Source organism: Mus caroli, chromosome 14, assembly GCF_900094665.2.
Source record: "Mus caroli chromosome 14, CAROLI_EIJ_v1.1, whole genome shotgun sequence".
In the NCBI taxonomy this organism is placed as follows: Eukaryota; Metazoa; Chordata; class Mammalia; order Rodentia; family Muridae; genus Mus; species Mus caroli.
The window spans coordinates 55605895-55616820 of NC_034583.1; the positions used below are offsets into that span (position 1 = coordinate 55605895).

The window sequence follows — 10926 nt, forward strand, 5'->3', positions numbered from 1 at the left end:
CACCCCCGCCATGTGTGTGTGTGTGTGTGTGTGTGTGTGTGCGCGCGTGCGCGCGTGCGTGCGTGCGTGTGAGTGTGCGTGCGTGCGTGTGTGCGTGTGTGTGTGTGCGTGCGTGCGTGTGTGTGTGTGTGAGTGTGCGTGCGTGCGTGTGTGTGTATGTGTGTGTGTGTGTGTATGTGTGTGTGTGCGTTCGTGTGTGTGAGTGTGCGTGCGTGTGTGTGTGTGTGTGTGTGTGTGTGTGTGTTTGAACTATGTCTTATTTGCTTCCTTTTAATTTTGAAACAGGGTACACTGGATAGTTTTATGTCAAGTTGGTACAAGCTAGCGTCATCAGAGAGGAAGGAGCCTCAACTGAGAAAACTCTCCAGAAGATCAGGATATAGGCAAGCCTGTAGGACATTTGGGAGTGGGGGTGGGGGTGGGGTGCTGTCCATAACAGGCTTTCTCCCTGTAGCTATGGCTGTTCTAGAACTCACTCTGTACACCAGGCTGGCCTCAATCTCAGACTTTCCTGTCTCTGCTATCTGAGTACTGGGATTAAAGGCCTATGCCACGACCGCTTGCTAGAACATTTTCTTAATTAGTGAGTGACCCATGTGGGGAGGCCCAACTCATTATGGGTGATAATAATCCAGGGCTAAGAGTGGTCCTGGGTTCTTTAAGAACCAAGCCAGTCCCTTTCCCCTGGCTGGCAACGCGGAGGCCTGGAGTTACTCTAAAAGATGCCTGGAGTTACTGTAAAAGACGTTAACCAGCAGGAGTTCGTCAGAGCTCTGGCAGCCTTCCTCCAAAAGTCCGGGAAACTGAAAGTCCCCGAATGGGTGGACACAGTCAAGCTGGCCAAACATAAAGAGCTTGCCCCATATGATGAGAACTGGTTCTACGCTCGAGCTGCTTCCACAGCACGGCACCTGTACCTCCGAGGTGGTGCTGGGGTTGGTTCCATGACCAAGATCTATGGAGGACAGCAGAGAAATGGTGTCAGACCCAGCCACTTCAGCAGAGGCTCTAAGAGTGTGGCCCGCCGGGTCCTCCAAGCCCTGGAGGGGCTGAAAATGGCGGAAAAGGACCAAGATGGGGGCCGTAAGCTAACACCTCAGGGACAGAGAGATCTGGATAGGATCGCTGGACAGGTGGCAGCTGCCAACAAGAAGCATTAGAACAAAGGACGCTGGGTTAATAAATTGCCTCATTCAAAAAAAAGAAAGAACCAAGCCTGTAAGCAGCACCCCATGGCCTCTGCATCAGCTCCTGCCTCCAGGTTCCTGTCCCTGTTTGAGTTCCTGTCCCGACTTCCTTTAATGCAGAAGTGTAAGTCAAATAAACCCTTTCCTCGCCAGCTTGCTTTGGTCATGGCGTTTCGTCCACTAGTAATCCTGACTAAAACACAGTCTCGCACTGTGACCCTGGCTGGCCTGGAACGCACTCTCTAGACCAGGCTGCCGTCACACTTAAGCTACCTGCCTCTCACTCTTGAACACTGGAAGGAAAGACAGCACTAACATGACTGGCTGCTTTGCATTTTCCCATCACGCTTTTCAATTGTAAAATCTCCCAGCGTAAATACATAAACGCTTATTTAACAAAATAAATAAGTGCAAAGATGAGCCAGCCGCGGCATCTTAGTAAAAAGGACAAGTGAGCAACCTACTTCAAACAGCTTCTGGTTTTCCTGCAGCCCCACACGCCATCCGACCTTGCTAATCTTCATCGTGTTACTTTCCTCGAAGCTGGAAGGGAAAGATCAAATTTCCACTTCAGGTTTATCAAAATTTCTTATCACTTCAGATGAAATCAATGCTTTAAGTAGTTAATTGTCCAATTTTAGTTTACGTTTCAAAGGGGATCCGGTGCTCTGTTTCAGGGAGTTTGTTATGCTCAGTTCTTATTAGCAAACACATATTTCTAAGCTGATATAGCAATAATTATAGGGCATGTTATGCTCTCAGCTTTATGAAAGACCCTTTTCTGATTTTCCTTCTACCTGATTCACTTGTTTTCCTTTGTTTCCCTCAGGTAGGGGAAACAGGTTGCAGGTAGCCCAGGTTGGCCTGGAACTCTTGACCCTCTGACCCTCACCTCTTGAGTGCTAAGATTGTTGGAGTATGCTATCCCGCCAGGCTTGCTTCAATTTTTTAAAGGATCTGATATTGAAGAGTTGTAAAGGACTGCCTTAATATGCATAATTCCACTTAAACAGTGTTTGTTATGCAAACATGACAACCTGAGTTCAAATCCTCAGCTTCTACCTAAGGAGATGGGCAAGGCCTTCACATACAGCTATAGCCCCAGCGCTGTAGTGGGTGGAGACAGGAGAGCAATTCGGCTTGTGCCTACTGGCTTGGTGAGAAATCTTCTCTCAAAGGAATATGGTAGACAGTGATAAAATAGCCATCCAGCATTCGCTCCCGGCCTCTCAGCGTGCCCACAGGAATGGAATTACTGTTAACCAGGCTTATGTGTAAGTCCTTACATCGCCAAATAAGTTTTTCTTAAATGGGCATATCTCAAACACTTTACATGACACCAAATATTCAAGGTAAAGAAGAAAACAACCATTTGAACGCCATCTACCAATGGTTTGTCTCTTTCCAGATGACAGTGCATTTAGGCTTATTTTCAAATGACCACGGTGACTTTTTAACCAAATAACTTCAACTCTGGTTTTGGTATATGTAAGATAAAGCACAGCTTAATTGATAAATATTGTGGTTACTTACAGTGTTCAGTTTAATCTTACTTATTATCACCTATAAATTATCTGCAGGAATTTTCTAGACCACAATTGTCTTTCCACCAGCACTTCTTCAAACGGTGATCTTCCTTCAGGAGCACAAAGAGAGAAAAATCCATCTCTGCCTTGCATCTTCCATACATTTCTCCGTGTCTAGCAAGCTGTGTTTCGGGTAGCATTATGTTTCCACAAGCCGCTCAGAAAGCTTAATTGAGACTTAAGCACTCAACAAATATTTGTGGAATTAAATTGAGTTTCAGTGATGATTCTGTAATTCTTAAAGCATGGAGACATTAGAAGGTTAACCAAAAAAAAAAAAAAAAAAAAAGTGTTTTCAGTAAAAAAAAAAGAAAGAAAGAAAAATCTGTCTAAACCCATCGCTGACGTCAGGTGATAGTGAGGAGTTGCTGCTGGTTATTAGAGGTTCGTTAAAGAGAAGCTTTCAATTGTTCTCCAGTCGCTGCTTTTTAAAGTCCCAGATTTCTAAGCTGTTGGAGATAAATTCACTTCCTTAAGCCATCTGGTGGCTCCCACCTGTAACTACATCATCTATTCAGCAGACATGCCTTTACAGGGCCATCTCTTACAGGATTTGTTTTGATGAACTGGTACCCAAGGAATGCATAGGTATTAAAATTCCAAGAGAAATCTTAATGGTTCTAATCTCAGGGACATTTTAAATAAAAATAACAGCAAAGACCGTTGGTAATGGGATGAGTGAAAACCTGTGAGTGTATATTCTATTCATGAACTGAGGCAAACCGTACGGAGTGCTCTTTAATGTTCCAGGAGTGTGCCTCCATGCTGGGATTATAAAACACTAGCATGAGGAGTCCTGTGTACTCAGGAAGCACAGTCCAAATGACGACAAAAGCAGCTTCGCTCGGTGATGGTGAGACTGTATTATGTGTGCCTTGGTAGAGATGGGAAATCTGCCAGCTGCATCTCTTTCACCCCACACTCGACACCTATGGCTGTCTCCTCCGAGGAACATGCAGCATACACCAGAATAGACTTTCTTTTTTAGAATCAGCTCGTAAGACAACCGAACTGCAAGTGTGTTGTACATACTGACATCCCACCTTCCTGAGGCCAAAAATATTTACATCTCTGTGTAATGCTTAACCCTGAAGGTCACGGTGATGCCCCTGAACTGAGTCATGTCTGGGAGACCAAGGACTCTTGTGTCAATAAACAAGCTCCCGGGGGCAGCTCTAACTTAGCCAAATGTTCAGAGGACAGAGGACAAGACAGGGGACACAGAATGAAGTCTTACCTACAGACGTCACCCCTACAGAATGGAGCGTTGTCTCCCGGAGAGGGAAGAAGTCATTCCAGCCTTGGGAAGGCCAAGGAGGCTCTGAAAGGCTTGAAGCCTGAAGCCATTTCAGAACAGCAGATAGACTTCCACAGCCTCGAACAGAAGAGACTAGTTAATATCACACAAGCAAACATAAGGATAAAGTATAACAAAGCAAAATCCATTTAGTAGCTTCAGGAAACACATCAGGTAGAAAGAATGCAATAAAGCCATGACTGGCTGCAAAGTTAGACAGGAGCCAGAGGGGTGGCACATGCCTGTAATCCCAGCACCTGGGAAGCAGAGGCAGGAGGATTAGCAGTTTGAGGCCAGCCTGGGCTCTGTAGTGAGGTTACAAACAACAACAACAACAACAAATAGTCAAGAGCTTTGTGACTCCAGGGACTGTGGGTGGCTGACATGCCCAAAGATGTCCCACTAGAAATGGAGCCACTAAGCAACTTTAAATTAGGACCATAGTATAATGTCATAATTGTTAGAAGCAGACACTGCATTGAAAGGATGCAGAAAAAGACGTAGAAAACCTGCTAGGGTACCATGCTCCAGACCAGTCTTTATGAGGGATTCCAAGTGAAGAAGCAGTGACAGGACTGCAGACATCATCGAGCAGAAGAGCGGGTCTTTGTAACTAGGACATAAAGGATTTGGCATAACCCTAGGGCTGTAGCTTAGTGGAAGCGCTCTTGCCTATATGCTGAGTCCTGTTCCAGAAAGAGAATATAGAAAAATTTAAGATAATTCCCAGATATATGGTCTATAGACCAAGGGTGGGGATGCTTCTGGCTCCTCCGGGCATTTTGCTCTGAGAGACAACAGACTGGGGTAGACAAGCATGAAGAGCCACAGAATTAATGAGCCTAGTGCTGGGAGCAATCACATCAGTGCCCCATGGGGCAGCACTAGTGCACCACAGGGGGTAGGCTGTGCAGGTCTCAGACACTGCAGGAGGTCAAGGCAGAAGGTCTAGACTTGGAATGGATCAAAATCAAAGTTATGGGAGAGGGGAGAGTTCGTACCGGTAACCCAGCCCCTGCAATGTTCATGCTGAGATGTGTGCAGCACAAGTCAGAGGAAGAGACCCACACCCTCCTGTATGACCAGGGCGTTCAGATAACCCAGTGGACAAGTGAACAGCTGAGCATCTTTTACGGCACCTAGAAATGACTGTGGATCAGGGCGCGTGGGAGGCTCAGGGAGGGTGCAGATCTCGAGTCACAAGGATGCTATGGAGAGTTCTAAAAATAAGAATTTGCACTGTGTATGTCTGACTGCATGAGCATCCCGTGGCCAATCAGAGCGATTGTCATCCTCACCCGGAGCCGGCTGCCACTTCTCATCTTCACCCTTGACTAGAGCACTGAGCCCTGGACTCAGCCAGTTAGGGATGCAGATGAGAAGGGACTGGGAGCCTGCAGATGTGGAGGTGAGAAAAATATGCCTCTGTCTTTTTCTGGCTCTCTCACACCACAAGGAAATCCTATTCAAAGTCTCCCTGGGGAAATAACAGCATGATCCTTCAGCTGGACCTTTAAATTAAAAGGCTACCTGATTCTTTATGGGGCGAGAGGATTGTTTCTCTTTCATCAATAAGTCAATTTGTCCCCTCTTGTCTCCCATGCTATTGCATTTTAGAAGAAATTCATTCCAGTTAATATGAAAATGAGAGACCAGAAATTACGAAGGACGCTTATGGACGGCATTGTAATGATTCACCGACTCTGTCTGTTACTTGAGGTTTTGATGATACACTTATTTTTCTGTCATTTAAATGCTCTCCACATCCATCTGCTCATGGAACCAAGCTCAAAATCTTAGCATTATACAGAATGTACTAATGGCAGCAGCCTGAGCCCTCTATTAATATTAAAAGCTTCATGTCACTCTCAGAGAATCAGTAGGGACTGTCTTAAAGGGTGGAGTGATGTCCATACAAGAATAATGTCAGCATGAATGTGATCCCTTTAAGGAAATAAAAATCTCAGCCCATCGGGTCAGCTGTGGTTTACTTTTACACACTACACACACACACACACACACACACACACGTTCTGAACTAACCCTAGATAGATGGATAAACAAAAACTAGAAACTTTCCAAATAAGATCAGATTCTCTTTTGTTTTATGAAACACCATCTCACATAGCCCAGGATGCCCACCAACTTGCTGCATAGTCCAGGCTGGCCTTGAACTCTGGTTCTCCTGCATCAGCCATCTAAGTGCTGTTGTGAGCCATCATGCCCACCTCCAGATTAGACCAATCTCTTTCAGTAAAACACTGGGATTAGGGCCAGAGAGGTGGCCCCACTGGTGAGTGTTTATCCTCCCTTAGCCTGATGGCCTGAGCTTGATTTCTGAAACCCAATTGGCAGGAGAAGAGAAATTACTTCCTTCAAATTGTCCTCTGGCCTCTACATGTATGCTGTGGCATGAATACACACACAACATGTGAGTAAATTAGATGCAAACTTTTAAAGTTTGACAACTAATAAATCATTTTTTTCAACATTATTTTGGTTGTTCTTTCCTGGTCTTGATAGATTTCAAATGAATTTTCACTTTTTTTTTTTTTGAGACCGAGTCTCATTATGCATTCCTGGATGGCCTGGAACTCAACAAGAAGCCCCAGGTGGCCTCAAATTCACAGAGACCCAACCTGCCTCTCTACCTCTCCTGCATGCTGGAATTAAAGGTGTGTGCCACCACACCCAGCCTGGGTTTATCAGTGTTCCTACAAGTTCTCTGATGTTTTGGTTTTCCTACCTATAGGGGTAGGGGATTGGCATCTGTGGCTTCCCTATCTATTAGCAACCCCACTCCCCAACCCCTCACCCCACCCCCACCTAGGTGAATTTTAGCATTTCTTTATGGAACTCTACATTTGAATGTTATCCATTCATTGTTATTTTACATCAGCTTACCACACTTAAAATATGTCCCAAAGAATAAGTCAGGACGCTGTGTTTATGGGGACACTTAAGAAATAGGAACATTTCTATTATGGCATTTTTTAAATCACAGGCTACAGTAGTCGTCTTTTGTTATGAAGAGATGGCTCCTTCTGCAAACTGTATTTTAGTTGCTTTATGGAAGTACTCACAAAAATCTTAATGCAGCCACAGCAAAGGTAGCTTTTTTGAAGAGCACAGCCTTTCAGATCAATCTAATTTCCTACTCAAACAAGGTAACTGACTGCTATAGACAAGAGCAAAGAATCTGGTGTGAAATAGCAGGATTTCAGGAAGCCTTTATGCTGACTGATCCTAGCACATTGAAGGTGGCTACCTTGTTTCGGAAGGCACACGGGCAAAGAGGATATCTTCTTCAGTCCTGTTTTCATCTTAGTTAAATTAAAAAGAAAACCCCTCTATAGCAAATACTCACTTTGTAGAAGTCAAATAGTAATGTTTAAACTTTGCCATTAGTGTGTGTGCACACACATGCTACGGTCCACACATGGAGGTCAAAGGGCAACTTAGTGAGGTCAGTTCTCGCTCTGCACCTTTATGTGGATTCCAGAGGTCAAGCTCAGGGTGGTCAGGTTGTTTGTGTGTTTGTTTGCATGAAACTTGCCTCTACTCAGGAATATGGGGCAACCTAGCTCCATGTTTTCTGGGCCTCGATGGCTCAAAGTTGCCTCCAGAATAAACCTCCTCTGGTTCCCTCTGAGGTGAGAGCTGTGGTTTGTGAGGTGGTTTTTGTTTTGTTTTGTTTTTGTTTTTGTTTGTTTCTTTCATCAACACTACAGAACACATGTGCTCAGCAGAGATGCCAATGTGAGGCCTCTTGAGAGATTATTAAGGATGTCAAGACTATGACACTAAATCACTCCCGGGCCCTGTGCAGCTTCATACACTAAACACTCAGTATGAGGCTCGCCCTGGTTCACCCAACAGAAAGAAAGACGTGCGTCACACCAAGATTCACATACAAATGTTCATATGACCTGAAGGTCTCTGTTCCCTACTCCTCATCCTTTGGAACTCTTCTTCCCCTTAGAAAAGGGACATTGGGGAGCTGGCTACTCTCTTCTGTGACTTCCCAGGTATTTGGGAAATGAATGGGTCTGCCTTGTCCCCCAGCACTGCCACAGGTCAGGGCACAGGGTCCTACAAAGGCAGAGCAATGTCAAGGCTCCATGCCCTGCATCCCAGTACAGCACCTGGTGGCCTGTAATGGCTTCTCCTCCAGAAGCTATGACACTCTAACTGGCTTTGTTTGGCTCGGTCTTGCCCTTCTGCCATGTGACAGAGGTAATGAAACCTTGCCTGGTGCCACCGACTCTCTCTCAGGACTCTCTCTCAGATGTCCCCATCTCTAGCACCATAAGCCTGCAAATTTCCACGTACTCTAAGGTGCCACTCCGTGCATAGCGGTATGAAACGGCCCGGCTACTATCACTCCTTGACTCTCTCTGGGCCTACCTCTCAACAGACTGGAGCCAGATGGGACTTCAGGAATCTCAGAGCATCGATTCTCCTGAATGAAGAGAAAGGACATCCTGTTTGCTCAGGGATGCTTTAAGTTCCTTTAAGAGGAGTCACATCATTTTACTTCCAAATGTCTAAAGCAGATCATGAATTAACCAAATTCCTTCACCTTATAGAGCATCAACAATTCTAATTCCTCCTATTTCTGGCTGGAGGAGGAAGTCAGAAAAGAGCGATAAAACATGTTGCTGTGGAACATGCCAAGTCCCGACTCAGCCGTGAGATCAGAGCCCACCAAACTCTCAGGGTCTGAGCAGGACAAGGAACCCCAGGAGTCTCACTTCAACGAGGCTGGATCCCAGGTCTTTCCACTTCCATGTTCCAGCCATGACACAATGGGACTTAGAGGATTGCTCCCCTGACACACATACCCCATGAAAGATAGGGAAATGCCCATCCAAGCTCCCTACAGTTTCCTCACTGGCTTCCCAGACTGTAGGTGTGCATTTGTTGAGGTTGCAGGAAGCTATTGGTTGGCTCTCCAAACCCCTAAGAAAAGGGGATTCAGATTAACCTCAAAGGAGGCTACTTCTTCCCCACCTTCCTCCACCTGCCACACTCTGAGTGGCTCCCAAGACCGGTTGCCGTGCTCCACCTGTTGGAAAGATGGAGGTGTATAGCCACTGTGCTCTGGATATGGTTTGTGCCCACGAATGCTCACATGCTGCAAGTTTAATCCTCAGTGCAGTGATAATAGGAGGTGATTTGACCTTTAAGGTAGGGCTTAGGACAAAGTAGTTAGGCTGTTGTCAATGTGCTCACAGGGGACCCATGAGAAGGCTTGTTATGAAAGAACCCCTCCCTAACTTCCCATTTGACCCTGTTATCCCTCTCTTGTGTGCTTTCCATTATGATCCCATTCACCAGGAAGCCTTTACCAGGGGCTAGACAAAGGTAGCTACCTAATCAGGACCTTTTAGTCTCCAAACTATGCGCTAAATAAACCCTTTCTCTTTATGGCACTATTCATAGTCTGGTATTTTGTTACAGCAACAGAAAATAGATCCACAAAGAACTAACATGAGTCGAACACCTACTATGCATGTGCCAAAGAGGACTGTACCTAAAATGCCCTCTTTATTTCCTCTTCACAACACTGTAATCTAAACACTATTGTCTTTTCTCACCAGCCAAATGGCTTCTTCCAAATACAGGGTGTAAATACCATGGCAGGGTACTTTGCAGACATAGGCTACTAGAAGGAAAAGCACCCAGCTGCCAAAATACCTATCATGGCTTGACTTTGGTTTCCTAAAACAGTATGTGGAAACCCTAACCTCAAACATAAGCTCTGGAAGCAAAGTTGTTACAGATTGCATTGGTTATGATGAGGTCATACTGGAAATGCCTGGGCCTTGTGACCAGTATGACTGGTGGTATCCTGGGTTGACAATGTGGAAGAGTTGGCCATAGGAAGATGGAGGCATACTGGAGTGACAGAGCTGTAAGCCTTTGAGTGTCAAGGCAGCCACTACCCAAGTGTGACAGGGACATAAAGATCTTAACAGAGTCTCTAAGGAAGAATTTGTGAATGCCTTGGAGGCCCTGTGGAGGCCTTAACTTGGCCTTACTACAATTATACTGTGGTTGACAACTTCCATGTCAGACCCTCTTCTGTGTTGGAATTGATGCTCCACGCTCCCACAGCATCCTGAACAACCTACAACAGTCGGTTTCTATTGTCTACTGTCTACTGAGAACAAAGACCCAGGCATGAATTGTGGGTGGTTTTGTTTTTGTTTTTAATCGTTGTGCCTTATGAATTGTAGAATGCCTAATACCCTGAGTCTGTCAGACTACAAGGTTCCTATGTGAAGACCAAACAGAGCAGCCCCAGCTGTCTTAAAGTTTAATGACAAGTTCAAGAACACCCCAGAATAACCCTCTCCATGCTCCTATCAGCCAGAATAACACCGTGGCTCAAAGAAGATTTTGTGTGTGCGTTCTGTGTTTTACAGTGCCAGCCTAATAGAGGCTGCAATGCTTGCCCTGCTCAGTTCTTCACAGTTTATTATGCGGAAAAACACGAGCCTTCTGTTTTCCTGCATTGTTAACTTGGCACCTTGTTTCACGTATGAGACTTTCGTTAAAAGACACTACCCTCTGGGAGTTAATTAGCCATTTAAGGAGTAAAAGTACTATATGATCTGAAGACTCTCAGAGCTCATCTGCTGTGAAGAATGATGCTATGGGCCAGGTACACAGAAAGACCTCTGAACTGGGTGCCTGATCCTTCAACCCTCTCTCAAACAAGACAATGATGTCAGTTGAGATCCATCTCAAAGATGTGGAGGTGCTGAAGCTCAAGTGACACACTCAAGGTCATAGGGATGGGAAAGGACAAAACCCCAGCTTTGACTCAAATCAGAATATCTCCCACCTA

At 45.4% G+C, this 10926-nt stretch overlaps 1 pseudogene; it reads left to right on the forward strand.

The window, feature by feature from the left end:
* The first annotated feature begins 722 nt into the window (after nucleotides 1-722).
* LOC110309474 lies at nucleotides 723-1164 on the forward strand (annotated as a pseudogene).
* The last annotated feature ends 9762 nt before the right edge of the window (nucleotides 1165-10926 follow it).